Genomic DNA, 15,709 nt, shown 5'->3' on the forward strand with positions numbered 1-15,709 from the left:
TACAACCAGTCAATCCTGTACGGCCACCGTCCTTCATGCGCGTGCTCGGTGACCTGATCTGCATGCATCAGTAAAAAGAGGGATTTCGGGAACATTTCCCTCGCGGAACAGTGCTCAGAGGCTGCATTCATCATGAATTGTTGTGGATAACCACTGCGCAAAATGCTCACGCACTTCATCGAGAATCAGCGTTCCGGAAGATGCATTTTGGACCTATATTGTTTTTAAAATTTTCTACGCTCTATTTAAATAAGGAAACGATGTCAATCATGAGAACAATCTAATATTTAGTAATACACGTTTATGTAATTTAAGCCGCTTCACTAGATTTCATTAATTGTGTATGTCCATAATGCAGATGCATCAAAAACTGTAAACTTTCGTAGCCTACTACAGCATGAATACTTCGAGAATTAACACAATCGTTCGTCAACTTTCTTGCGTATCTCAAGGGATTACGTCTTATCAAATATTTTACTGTAGTTCAATCGCGCGTTAACCAAAATGATAGCTCCAATTATCTAAAACATAACTGAGCTAGTACAGAGGTCCGGAAAAACATTTGACAATTATCTGGTAGTTTGGGGCTTTGAGAAGCACGAAGAAGTCAAAGTCAAGCCACATCTTGCCACCTTTGGCAAAGGTGTAAGCATCTTGGCTTTCATTTGCCAAAACAAAATTCCCCGAGTTATGCTTACTGCTCACTGATCTCCACTACTGGGGGCTTGATGGCGCGTTAAGCAAACATGTATGAAGCCACCGGAAGTAAGAGGCTTGTCCCAGAAGTGAGCGCTTGACAGGCTTATTCACTGTTCCGAGTGCTGGTTCAAACAGCGTTAAAGGCGCTAGGTGTTTTTTTTTTTTTTTGTCATCTCAAGAGAGTCTGCTTGTTGCGGAGTAAGTCTGGTGCCTAGAGCGAGCCTTCGATTGGTGTGTTTAGCGTCATATCTCGCCCATACATCAAAAGTGGTCTCGAAGTGGCAACAAATGACGTCACAGACGCCGATGCGTCATGCTGTCGGATGTCGCGATTCCCGAGGGTTGGACATAGAAATGCTGGCGAAAAGCACCAGCGAACGCGAGTGCCGCTGTCGTCAAGGCGTCCCTGTCGTCCCGACTTCCGGCTGCTGTAGCGTCACAATGAAGAACGACCTGGAGTAGAACAGGAGTCTGACGCATCCACCACACCTGCCGGAACACCACCATGGGTTGCGACCGGCGACAGCATGACACTTGCCTGACATCATTGCCCTATTGAAAATTCCATCAAGATACGTAATTTGGGACACTGACTGCCAGTCAGCAGCCTTGGTGGAACGTGCCCTGATGGTCCTTCAGATAACGTCTGACTGCCACTGCCACAAGGGCAGCATTTATATGAGTAAAGATATACGCACTCATAAATAGTGCCAAATGCTTCGACAAAACAAAAGGTTCACCGCGGATCGAAACCACGTCCACTTGCGTACAAAGCGGACACCTTAACCCCTTTGCTATGCGATCACTTAGGAAACTCGGTTTGACCATTCGTTTTATACGAGTTTAGCGGAGTGTATAGCCCTTTCCGTCCGAAGTGCGCTCTGGAGTGCGTATAGCTTTACTCATTATGTAAAGCTCAAATTCCGAGGTGGCAATCTTGGATGGCTATGAAACGGTTCACAAGCCAAGGTGCCCATCTTCCATGGCTGTGAAACGGTTCACAAATCCTTAAAATGAATGTAATTCATGACATCAAAAATCAGGAAAAGTGTGTACCCGTCCTTTGTTTTTTTTTCCCCTTTTGAAGTTTGCGTTTTTCGGGCAAAAGAGACATCCGTTTACAAACAGCACCACGTGCACCGTAAGCATGTTTCAAAGAAACGCCCTCGATGTCTGAACCTTTCGGGACGACCATATACACTTAAATTCACAAAACCTATGCGACTCTGCTGAAGCTAGAGAGCAAGCATGCATGCTACAACAGACAGCCCTGGCTTCCACGGAAGAACGCGAGCAGCAGACATATCTGAACTACACTCGCGGATGCTTTTTGTCTGCACTCTTCATGAAGCAATAATAATGAGGCGCCACACGGCGGTAAGGCCGTGTCTCTCTCCTCTCGTACCGAGTCAGGAGCATTTTAGTATTGCAGCGCGAGATTCCGACAATGAGCGCATCGGTCTAAAGAATGCTTCGGCTGCATATGCAGTTAAACCTTCAGCATTTTATGCAAAGCCCTCGTACATAACTCGTCGTACTTCAGTTCTACTCACCTGCCATGTAGAGTACTTTCGCGTCGTAGAACGATCTTTTTGTTTGCGCGTCTCCGGCCCAGTAGACCTGGTACACCTTGTCGTCCTCAACTACACCGCTAAAGTCCCTTACATCGTCGGAACTCACAACAGGCTGGGTCTTGTCGAGTAGAAATTCTACTAAAACATAAGACATTGTAAAGCCCGGCCAGGATCAACAGGTTGGAGCAAGCGGGCAAACAAAACGAGTCAAGAGCGATCGTTCATGGAAGCTCGGCGAAGCCTCTAAGGGCGAAGCGAAAGTGGCGTGTTCGGCGTTTCGGCGGGCTTCTGATCAAGGTTGTCGGTCGGTTGCGTGTCATATCTCCAACATCAGCGGTTTTATGGGCTCACGTCCCGAAATCGTTTTCTCGTGCATAGATTATTTTTCGTATTCATAGATTTGTCGAAATAGTGGTATCCGAACAAACTTTACGTCCTTTGACCGTACGTCTGTCTGCGCGTCAAAACTTTTTGACGTACAGTCAGAGACAATCGATGTACAATCAGAATCGCCACCAAGACATCTTGATGGCATTTCGCGGCGGCGGACTGCCACCAGGAAACCATCAGAAAGCCGACAAGCGGAGTCTGACTGGAGTTTGCCTGTCGGTCAGACTAACTTGTTGGCCAATCAGACATGCTTGACGTGCAGTCAGGCACAGTCAGCGGTCCACTAGAAGACACTGACTGCCAAACAGGGTTACATTGATGGATTTTTGCTTCGGGTAGGAAGAAATCGAGGGACTTCTTTATTGGACTCGGTAAACCCAGCAGTCGCAGACGCGTTCCAGGTACCATAGTGACAGCGCATGCGACCCGAGAAGTCTCCTGGGAAACCATTGGATGTGAACATTTTGGGATTCTAGTTGATCAAGTTTGCGTATGTCCACGTTCCAATGCCTTATTCTCAAGAGTTAATCCAGAACGGGAGTATTAAAACCCAATCAAAGACTCAAAGCGTCATGGACCAACATATCGACTGAATGCTATAGGAAGAACAGCGCACGCCTGACTTCCGGGACAAGCACTGAACTTCCGGTGGCTTCACTTGCGCCAGGCTGGGGGAGCAGCTCAGCGCCATCCGGCCCCCTATATTAAAGATCACTGTTACTGCCTGGTAGTTCGGCTGTCATCCGGCATCTCTGGGTCCCAATCGCCAAATAAGTGCCAGAGTTAGGCTTACTGTCTAGTAGTTTGGCTGTCCTTTGGAGCCTTTGTGCCTAAACCGCCACACATGTGCGACGTGTGCGAGAGTTAGGCTTCACTTCCTAATATTTAGGCTGTCATCTCTCGTTGTTAGGCCTAATCCGCCATACAAGTGGCAGAGTTCGGATTACTGCTGGATAATTCGGCTCTCATCTTGCATCTTTGTGCAAAAATCGCCAGACATATTCCAGATTTAGCTTTGTTTTACTGATTGTTTGACTGTCATTTGGCATCTTTTCGCTCAAATCGACACACAAGTGCCATAATTATTCTTTTTACACTCTCAGAAAAGAAGGGCGTAATCTTACACCCCATTGTCCCATATGCGACACCCCAAACCTTCATTTCGACGTGCAGCGCACTGACGCCGAACAGAAGGCCCCTACGTCTACGAGGGGCTTGAGAACGGTGATATATACATCATTAAACAGCTAAAATACGTATCAAAAGCTACATAAAAAAAACAAAAAAACACTGAGGGCGTGCAGTAGGGCCGATAATACCCTGATTACTTTTTTTTTGTGAGTAACAGCCACATTAGCTATTTTAATAAGTTCTATCACTCGGCTATTAAGCCACTCGTGAAAGGTGATACCGTCGGTTCAACGTCAGAGCGCTGCAAGTCGAACTGAAGTTTTGGAGTGTCGTATATGGGACAGGGGGTGTAAGAATACACCCTATTTTTTTCTGAGAGTGCTGCATTTCAGACTGTTTAGCATCAAGCATCTTTGGGCCTCAATTCTTAAACAAATTCCAGACTTAGGCTATAAGGATGTTCCTACTATGATTACTAATCACTGTAGCAGTATACTCGACTTATGCTTAAGCCAAGACCCCTCACTCTTTAGTAACATCACATACTTACCCGGCATTAGTGACAATCTTGTCATCGATTTAACTCTCTCTCTCTCTCTGCTCCTCGTAGATCACATTGCTGCAAACTCATTCGCAATTACGCGAGAGCTGATTACGCATCAATCAACTCGAACCTCGAAGATTTTTATCATACTTTCTCAGTTAACTATGGGAAAGAACGGTTAATAAAAACTGGACTCTATTGAAAGATAAAATGATCTACCTAATCAAACGCTTTATTCCACTGTCCCGTATTATATCTGATAAGACTAACGCTTGGTACAATAAAACAATTCATAGTCAATCCAATAGTAGAAAATACTCTATAACCGGACTAAGGCTGTCTCACATTACGGCTTCTTGGAACGCTTACTACGAATTCGCTATGGCTTATAAATCAGCAATAAATCACGCCAAAACCAAATTCTATAGCATCGACCTCCACAACATACTATCCACGAAACCAAAGAAGTTTTGGAAAATAATCAATCCGGCACTTTCACATCCTTTGCAATTTGTAGATGACGACGGACTTCCGCTTTCTGATAAACACAGCGCTCTTGATATTAACATTTTCTTCTGCTCCATCTTTACTAAGGAGGACTTACTAAATATTCCCGACTCGTGCCAATCCACTCACCCTCTCATGGATCCTATCGTAATTGATCGTACTGCAGTACTTAAGGCTATTGATCAACTAAAGGTGTCCTCCAGCTCCGGGGATGACCAAATTAACTCTAAGGTATTAATAAACACTAAACACATTTCTTCCACTTTCCTCTGCAAAATATTCTCTCAATCTCTTAAACTCTCTGAAGTACCATCAGACTGGAAAGTTGCTAACGTCATACCCGTTCATAAAACAGGCCATCGCCAACAAATCAGCAACTATCGTCCCATCTCGCTCACCAGCGTTTCATGCAAACTCTTGGACAACATTCTCTGTTCTAACATAATAAACTTTCTAGACTCTCATAGCCTCCTTTTCAAGCACCAGCACAGATTTTGCAAGTCCTACTCATGCGAAACTCAGCTAACAGCATTTCTAACTGACGTTTACTCAAATTTCGATTCCAATGTTCAAACTGACGCCATCTTCATTGCCTTCTCCAAAGCATTTGAGAGGGTCCCTCAGCAACGTTTTTTAATGAAACTAAGAAATATAAATCTTCACCCCTCAGTAGTCAATGGGATTTCTTAATTTCTTACTAATCGCACACAGTACACTTCTATTAAAAATATAAAATCTACCACAAGCGCAGTAACGTCTGGCGTCCCTCAGGGAAGCGTTCTTGGCCCCCTTCCTTTTTTTAATCTACATTAATGATCTCCACCATGGCATCACTTCTGAAGTACGTTTCTTCGCCGATGACAGTGTCATATATAGACACATTCATTCACGCCACGATCAGATAACCTTGCAAAACGATCTCCAAATTAAAATTCAGTGGTGTCATAAATGGCAATTGGCTTTCAACTATAATAAATGTAAATCGCTATCTTTTTGCCGCGGTCATATCCTCCTTTCACCACCTTTCTGGCATCCCAGTAACTGCTTGTTCATCGTATAAATATCTAGGAATTCATCTGACATATGACCTGTCAATCATGGACCACTCATATAACAACTCTCATCGCCGATGCTAACCGCACTCTCGGATTTCTTCGCCGTAACCTTAGACAAGCTACATCCCCCGTAAAACAACTTTCTTATACTACCTTGGTCAGAACTAAACTAGAATTCACTTCTTCCATATGGTTACCGTCAGACTTGTACGTAATCCGTTACAAGTAACGAAATTACTTGTAATCCCTTACATTTATCGGTAATTTAGTAACGGAATAATTACATATTTTCTAGAGTAATTTTAAAGTAATGTCCTTACATTTTTGACGTAACGGATTCCTTGTAATCCGTTACATTTTTTTTTTGTCAGAACCAACCCCCCTCCCCCCCCCCCCAATTCTAAATAATTTTTTTTTTTTTTTCATCTTTGTAAAGTCGGGCGCAGTGACACTGTCATTCGAATCGACCAGCGCAAAGGGTTGCTTGGCACTCTTCAGTTCCGCAAAGCCTTTTTTTTTTTGCAACACCAATCCCCTGAATCTATCTTTTTTTAGTCCCTAACATCAATGTCAAAAAATCCAAATGAACAATTCTACAAAAAAAAAAAAAAAAAAAAAGGGGGCGGGGGCTAGTTATTTCCGCTTTTTTTTAGTCCCTTTGCTTTTCTTTCGGATCGAAGACGGGAAGAGGAGAACACCAAGTGATTGTGCGCCTCTTCGAGAAGCTCGAGGGGGTAAGCGCACTGAAAATAATTAACAATGTCTTTCTCGGTTATAGTGACTACGACCATTTTCATAATGTCACAACACGAGACAACGCTCCGTCTACCCTACCCTTTTTGTGAGTCAGCTTTTTGCGAACACTTAGAAAATGGTAATAGTCTTCCTTTCTTCTACTTCCTGTTTTCCCCAGCAGGACGCATCTTATCTCAAGCAGATATTTTTACAAATAAAACATAATGGTGGCTGACGTAGGCTTGATATTCTGGGCTTGAGGAGAGAGTGAAATTCCTGAGTGGGGCCATAGCGCGGCTTACTTAGTACTCTAGTACTCTACCCTTTGCTGCCAGTGGCATCAGCGGACGTCTATCTTTAGAACACCGGAGTAAACTGCAGTCGGTCCGTGCTCCGTGCGTTTTTGAACGGCACCAAGAAAGGTACACACGGCAAACGTGCGTTTACATTTCCTTGTTTTAACCGACGTTCTAATTAATTGTTGCTATGAGTGTCCTTCTTTTTCGTTTATTACTTATATTTATATACTGGAAACTTTTTTTTTAATAACCAACGTCTCAAGTGAGGCTCGAACAGTTCAGAACCAAAGGAAGAAGAATATCGAGCCAAACCTTATTTATTATTTAATTATCACCTTACTGTTGCAACTATGTTTTGCTATTGATGGCTTCTACAGCTTCGCGATTTAGACAACGGAGAATTTTAGTAGATTGGTCCGATGACTCTCATAACGATATCCAATACTTCGCCGCCGTCTTTGCGTATGCATCATATCGTTATCGGGTACCGTTATCGCGGGCATCGGAGGTACCGGAAGGATCTACTAAATCTCTCGAATAGCAGGCAACGGCTGCAACGCCGAAGCTTTGATCTACATTCGAGGTGAATAGTACTTCCCTTGTTTCGCTGAAAAAGCTCAATGCAAAGCATGAAGCATTCATGAGGAACAATATGGCACTCCCATCCAGTGCCTCAGCTCAAATGGTGTTCAGCGTAGCAGTCGACATATTGAGTAAGAAATAGCGCAAAATGTCTGACGAGACTTGCGAGAGCCATCTTTTGCTCAAAATACTGAAGGTCATTAAATGGAACAGGTGGCAGCAATAGGAACTTGAATAACCCTCTTCCCTTTGTTTCTTACTCGAGGACAATAATGTTAAAAGTAACGCCACGAAAGTAACGGATTACTTTTTGGGGTAACGGTCAGTTACCTTTATGGTAGGGTAATTGTAATTGTAATAAATTACAATTTAGCCTCGAGTAATTGTAAAAGTAATTCCTTACTATTTTTCAGTAACGTGTACAAGTCTGGTTACCGTGGCAGGCATACCTAACTAAAACCTGGAATCCGTTCAAAGCAGGGCCCTCCGTTTTATTTGTTCCGACTATTCCCCTTAGGCAAGCATATCAGGACTTCGCCAATCAGCTAACCTTGACACTCTTTCTCACCGCCGCAGGGTGCCTCGTCTTTCTCTTCTTCATCGAACCTTCTATTATAACAGTCATCTCAGACAAAGTTTGTTATCACCTCCTTACCGCATTTTCCCTCGTCTCCCCTATTGAAAATTCTCATTTGTACGAGAAATTTCTGAGTCCAATAAACACATATGAATCATACAAGATATATAAGAACATATAAGAACCGTATAAGAACCATATAAGAGCTATATAAGAACTATATAAGATATATGAGAACATACAAGCACCATATCAGAAACTAGTGGGAAGTTTCTTATAAGTTTCTTAGGGGGTTCTTATATATCTTATATAATTCTTATATACTTCTCATATAATTCTTATATTGTTCTTATATGTTCTTATATATCTTGTATGATTCATATGTGTTTATTGGACACAAGAAATTTCTCATACAAATGATTTTTTTTACTAGGGTCGAACATTCTTGTAAACTCCGTCCGATTTCTTCCTCAACCGTCACTAAGCAAATGTCTACTTTACCATTGGCCATTGACGACTGGAACTCGCTGCCTGACGTAATTGTTTCCTTATCTGATACTAAGAAATTTTCTGCAGCGATTAGCTTATTTTTTTTAACCCATAACTAGATTACAGCGTGTTTTTGTAGATAAATGGTTTTGTTACTTCTTTGTTTCTTTAAGTGTTTACTCCCTTGTATAATGCCCGATGGGCCTTCAAGGAATAATAAATGATGATGATGATGATGCTGATGATGATAATACGGGTGTGTCACGTTGGTATTGCTTCATTTTTGTTTGGGCAAGGAGGACCAATGAAGTATTGGTAGGGCGCGGGTGGTCTGCCACTCAAGAGATTGCCCGGTCAAACTTTGAGTTCAAGAAAAAAATTTAATATAATTTTTAATACCTCGACTTGCATCGTCCGTGCAATATCTGAATGTTGTGTGCCCCTCTACATCGAAAATTGAATTTTAAGCTGCTCCCATCGCCTCCTAGGGTAAACGGTGCTTTCGTTGGCAACATTGAAGTTCTGACGTTACATAACACCAGGCGAAAATTTCCGTCTCGTCATTTTCCTGCGCTCGAGTTGTTTCATGGACGGTTATGATTTCTTATTTTTTTTGCGCGGTCAGTTGCCACAAGGACTGAGCAGCACCTGCGAGCCAAGATCGAGATCCTGATTATGCAGCGTTCGTTTTCAGAAGAGAGCAAGGAGCTGAGCTCTAAGAAGACAGAAGGCTCGTAACTTGAGGTGTGATGCTGTGCTTACGATATTCTACCACCTCCACCAACTCTTTCGCCCAAATGGGATCAATCGGTTTGATTATGCAGCTAAGCCAAAACAAACAGCTAGGCCATCTTGAAACGATGCGAAATGTTATATTTAGCACTCCGAGTCAAGTGATGATCTAGAAATGTTACATACATTTTGAACAATACGCCGTTTGCCTTCAACCCGCGGGCATCTCCTCCAAGCGAGCGACAACCAGCCGCATCACCGATCCAGTGGATCCGCCAATATGTGTGCCAAGATGCCGCTTCGTGGACCAATTTGCCGCTGCAGAAGCAAAATCTGCATCCTTCTCTTTGCAAGCGCTCCGTGTCCGATCGGGGGCTGTCGTAGTTGTATTTGTACGAAACGGCATACGTTTTTGCGAACGTAATGGCTGTTTTCAAGTAATATTCTGCTGAACATTCTTTTGCACACCCTTGAGAACTGCCCTACAAGAAAGGTATTTCAGTAGGGTACAGCCCAGGAGGCTGTAGTTCGAAACAAATTACAAGACTTTTATAGACCAACGCTTGTTATCCCGACAATCCGACGATCATTTGTGTTATGTGACGTCACGCAATAGCTACGGATGTCAGCCATTGACACCGACAAAATTTGGGGTGCAGTTTTGTACACACGTCCATGTAAGTTTTAATTAATATGGGGTCATCATATATCAAAAATGAAAATGACGTTTGCCTATATTAATCCTCCCTCGACGTAACGAGTGCAAACATCTAAGCACTTCCAATTTTCAACACATCATCCATTTAATTAAATTAGAAGAAACAGTTCACCTTTTACGGAAACTTTTTTAAAAATATTATTTTGCTTGTCTTGTAATTGTTTTACCCAAAAGGTGGCCGGAATGGTTTCCCGCGGGTGGACCACAAAGCGGTGATTCTGCAAATGTAGAATGCGCCGGATTGTTGAGCTCGCGCTTTGGTGCGTTTGTGGCACACCAATGTCTAGTTAGAGAATTCCGCGCTCTCTAACGGACGCGCTGTGAGACTGATTCGACGGTACTGCAACAACTGCCATCTAGCGAGCGATGCGCGAGACTGATGCGTACAGGTCTTCTTAACACATGCCGTTAATAGGTGACTTTTTGCAGAAACGAGCGTAGCTTTGTGCGTGTCTTTCATTGTGTTGGATCACTGTAAAATCCTGGCGACATGCAAAAAAGAGCGGCCGTGGCTCCGTGGTACAGTGCCCGCCTCACTTTAGGGGGACCTGAAATCAAATCCTAGCGGCGGAGAATACTTTCGGATGTTAGGTTTTATGTATCTGGCGAAATCAACGGGGATGGTGCTGTCTGACCATCGTGTTTTAAGCCTCTAATTTATATATATTTTCGTTCTGGAGCGCATTAAAGGGCAATCTTGCAGCAAACCACAGAAACATGAAATTTCGGCTTGGCACTTGGGTTTCTTTGGAATTTGTAGCACCTAATTGGCACTCCAGTGGCTAACCATAGAAACGCCAAATTTTCGCATGCCCCCGAATCCCTAAATTAGATTAGACTTTGGCAGTTATGGCTAGACTATGGCACTTACTTTCGCACTCCTGTGGAGAAACGGAGAAAAACCGAACGTTGGCATGCATAAGGATCGCCCAACGAGGGCTATTGTTAGGCAAACTACTACTTCGACACTAACACGCGCCTTGAAGCAAAACGTAAACCCAAGTTTGCTACTCTATTGCCAAGTTAATAGTTTTTCTAGCGTGCTACCTAGAAAACGATTGCTATGTTTGAAATAAAATAATTCATCAATACCTACCTGCGTATGAACATTTTCGCAAATACAGACAATGCTAAGAGTGATGTAAATTTTAAAACTCAGGTAGACGTAATCAAGTATATATTCGTGCTAAACATTTGTGATTTAGGAGCATATTTGGGGAGCTGTAGAAATATTGGGTAATAAAAACGCCCTCTTCCACATCTTCTTTCATATTTTCCGAACAAAATAAAAATATGAATATAATGTAATCGATAATGGTCTTTTCGCAAAATGGGAACTAGCGGAGGCGGAAAGGGTTCGCGCTGTGCAATTGGTGACTCTACAATTCTCTGCAAACAGCATAACACGTAGGTTATACCAGATGAAAGATGGTTTTATTACTTTCAAATAAAACCACTCATTCAGAAATGTATACAGAATTAGGCAAGTAACCAGCGGCCATGGGCAGCTACCACCAATGACACTAGATATCCTCCCGTAATGCTATGGACCTTGAACCAAGAACCCACAAATATCAAGGAAGCTGTTTGCTTTGCATTATTAAACGCGGAAGCGTTTTTTGTTTTGTCACTCTGTCTCCACCCTGAAGAAATGTGGTCGTCGCATCGAAAGGCGTGCACATGCGCCGGAGAGTGAAATATACGTGCCGTCCACCTCCTCTCCTTTACGCGCACATGCGCGGGTCGCCGGGGAGAGGCACATGAGTCGTTTGCCTCTCCTTATCGCGCGCATGAGAGGGAAGCCGAGACGTGGCGCAACCTTCACAATACTGGGTTTTAGTATGGCGTATACGAACGACCACAATCACTGTGCGTCTGTGTTAACACTGCATGTTCCACACTGCGCGTGTGCAAGCCCGAACTAAGGTCTTAGATTGGCGCATGGCGATGTCGCGCATGCGCAGCGAGGAGCACGCAACGCTTACGCAAACGCACAGCGTCTGCTCCTACACAAATATTGAAACTCTTTAATGCCTCGCAAAAGAAAGGAACGGACAGAAGGGAATCTAGCTGAGCTGAAGCGGCGACGGGCAAAGTGTGACCGTGCTTGACGCTCCAAAGAAACTATGGAGAAGAGAAAGCGACGTTTGGTTAGGATAAATAGAAGCAAGGCGGGCTCGTCCCGGTACGGCGAAAGGTCGTGGAAAAATGAAAACAAACTAGAAGCCGACAAAATTTCGTACTTAGCTACTCGATGTATGATTCATCGCAATATAAGCAGAGAAAAATAGCCTTCATTGAAAAAATAGAATGCTACCCGATTTCATCTTACGCTGTCAAGATGGACCGCCGAAACAAAGTCAAAATATTTAAGGGGATTAAAAATTATGCGGCGAGATTAACGCTGAACTCTTTGATGAATATATCATATTTCGCACTATAATATGTCCGCAGGGGCAAATGTAGAATAACAAAGAAACGAGTTCGCTTAAACAGTCCACGCCCGGTGCATAGTCCTCACAGTGTGCATAGTTCACACTTAGTTCTTAATCCGAACATAAAATGTTCCTCCACTCTGTACATCTTGACAAATACCTGGTTCATAAGCTCAAAAGAAGCTTATATCACATTATGATAATCATTAACATGTTATTTGAATCACTAAATCCGTTACGTTTCGTCATAATCACCGATATCGAAAAAAAAATATTAAAAGCTTTATTCATCCCTGCAGCTTAATAATGCTTGAAATACGCTATTTAAGGTGAGATAGTTTGAAATGGTTTAGAAGAAATTAAACAGTGTTTTTTGGGCGTGAGGAAGCTTTCTTGTTATAAATTTCCTCATTACATTGAGCGCGGAAAGTGGATGCATGCGGCACCTCGCTTTAATTTGCCAGTTAAATTTAACGGGGAAACTAAATTGGTGTAGAGTTCATGTGACGTCTATTTTTCCCTTTTGATTTAGCGGGGAAATTGGGATCATTTATATATCAGATGTCGTCAGGTCACGTGACATGAAGTTTCTGCTATATTTAGCGGGTAAAGTGAATTGGTTCACAAGTCACGTGACGACAGGCCACTGCTCTTATTTTTCCCTTTAAATTTAGCGGAAAATCTGGATTGGTGCATAGGCCACGTGACGTCAGGTCATGTGCACCAGTTTACATTAAGTGACCTAAACACCTTTTCAGCTTCCCCGCTAAGTTTAGCCTGAAATTCACGAGAGGACGGACGGACGGAGGGACGGAAACAATTTTGGGATTGGATGGCAGTTTTGAAAAGCATTTCATGCTTGAAAGCAAAATTCCTCTGGACCTGTAGAGAGTCCGCACCGCGTAAAATGTAAACTTTCATGCATATTTAGTCTGCGCACTATCGGCAGAATAGGGTATCAGACACGAGTAACAAAAACTTGTTTTCTTGAGCTCACACTGAACTTTTTTACACCTTTTAGGCGTTTTGAGCACCTGCCCCAGGACGAGAATACCTTCGGGATGCGGGTACCCATTCCGTCAAAAGGGTGCATACAAGCCCTTCCAAGTAGAGGTGCACAGATTTCAAAACAGTATCGGGTGCACGGTACATATGCACCGTAAACTAAAGATGTTGAAGTTCATTTTGAGAGGTGTTGGGTATATAGTGTGATATTTTTTTTTTGTCAAAACAGGTTTTAATAAAAGAGGCCATGTGATTTATGAAAATAGTTCAGTTTACAGTTGAGATACTCGGCTGGGGACATTTCGTACATTTATATTTTACTTGTTTCCAACTCAGCGATAATGATATAAGTTTTATAAGTAACTTGCTTTAAATAAAAACAGAACGAATAAACATAGGGACGGACAGAACAGCACCTCTTCTGACTTTCAACACGAATAGCTTCATTAGGCACCGGCGCCTGGGGCCCAAGAGACCCAGAGACGGAAAGGGGAGGGCGAAAGCGGGAACGTGGAAAGGTGAGGGGTGGTAGGGAGAGAATAAAGGCGACACAGACAGGAAAATTACTCGCGGGGAAGACGAAAGGCCAGAAGAGAAGCCGCAAAGAAGCGAAGCCGCTTGAAATGAAATCACCGGACGGACGACCTAGGCCCGCGGGGTACTTGTCAAAGCCATCAACTGCGGGCGAAGGTAGGCAGCGTCCTTCGTGGAAAGAGAAAGAGAGGGCGCCGAGATGTTTCGGGATGCGTGCATTATCGCGTAGGACTCGATTATCTCTCGGCCGTAGCGACCTCGGTTAGAACCTGCGTCGAGCAGGCTGTCACACAATTCGGACTTGTCAAATTTCAGAACTCTACCGGCATCCCCTTCGACGCGTTCCTTCAGCTCATCAGATTATACCTGAGGTCGACCCTGGTTGAACACAAAGGGACGATTTTCACCCAAAAATCAGGCGTCTGCATAGGATCCTGCCTGGCTCCAGTTCTCAAAGAGACATACTTGTCAGCTGTGGATGTGGGGGGGAAGAGGGAGCTCAGTATCGTGACTCCGGGAACCAAAATCTTCCGATGCGTCGACGATTACCTCCTGCTTCACGACCGGAACGTTTCTCCTGCTTCCATCGAGCAAGTGTTCTCACGCCACTCCCGGGGCCTTATCTTCACGAAGGAGGAGCCTGCCGCGGATAGCCTGCGGTTTCTTGATTTGCCCCTACAACTAACACCAAGCGGCCTCTGCTGGAGCTTCCAGCAGCGATCCCAGAAGCCGGGACTCCCCGTCGCGAGCCACCACTCAAAAACTGTAAAGTCGGGCATTGTAAATAGCCTTCTCTCCTCTTCCTGCACAAACTTTTGCCCCCACCTTTCCCAAGCAAGCCTAACTAACCAAATACATCGCATCAAAAAAGCCGGTTATCCCCGTGACCTCATTGCAACCACCTTAAAGGCCTTAATCTCCAAATCTTCACTCGACCGCAAAAAGCCACCCCGCACAAAAAAGTTTTCGGACACGCCGTATTACCACAACACCTCACACCGTCTGAGGGCAGTCGCCAGAAGGTACGAAGTCGATGTCGTATTTTCGTGCCAGTTTAAGCTGGGTTCTATGTGTCGTCTCGTAAATGAACCCCCACCCTCCCAGTCCGGATGTTCCAAGAAGCACAGAACTAGCTTCGTTTCCTGTGAGTCGGGGCGCGTTTACAGTATACCTTTGTCTTGCGGCGCGGAGTATATCGGCCAGACAGGGCGCGGCATCAACGACAGGTTACGAGAACATGATAGAGAGGTCGATGGGGGGGGGACTCACAACACCCGATTGCCGTCCACAATAGGGCCTGCTCTTCATGTCACCCCGGATTCTCTTCGGCAAGAATCCTAGGTTCTAACCGAGGTCGCTACGGCCGAGAGATAATCGAGTCCTACGCGATAATGCACGCATCCCGAAACATCTCGGCGCCCTCTCTTTCTCTTCCCACGAAGGACGCGGCCTACCTTCGCCCGCAGTTAATGGCTTTGACAAGTACCCCGCAGGCCTAGGCCGTCCGTCCGGTGATTTCATTTCAAGCGGCTTCGCTTCTTTGCGGCTTCTCTTCTGGCCTTTCTTCTTCCCCGCGAGTAATTTTCGTGTCTGTGTCGCTTTTATCCTCCCTACCACCCCTCACCTTTGCATGTTCCCGCTTTCGCGCTCCCCTTTCCGTCTCTGGGTCTCTTGGGCCCCAGGTGCCGGTGCCTAATAAAGCT

The sequence above is a fragment of the Ixodes scapularis genome, unplaced genomic scaffold, assembly GCF_016920785.2.
Source record: "Ixodes scapularis isolate PalLabHiFi unplaced genomic scaffold, ASM1692078v2 PGA_scaffold4__175_contigs__length_147842914, whole genome shotgun sequence".
NCBI classification, from domain to species: Eukaryota; Metazoa; Arthropoda; class Arachnida; order Ixodida; family Ixodidae; genus Ixodes; species Ixodes scapularis.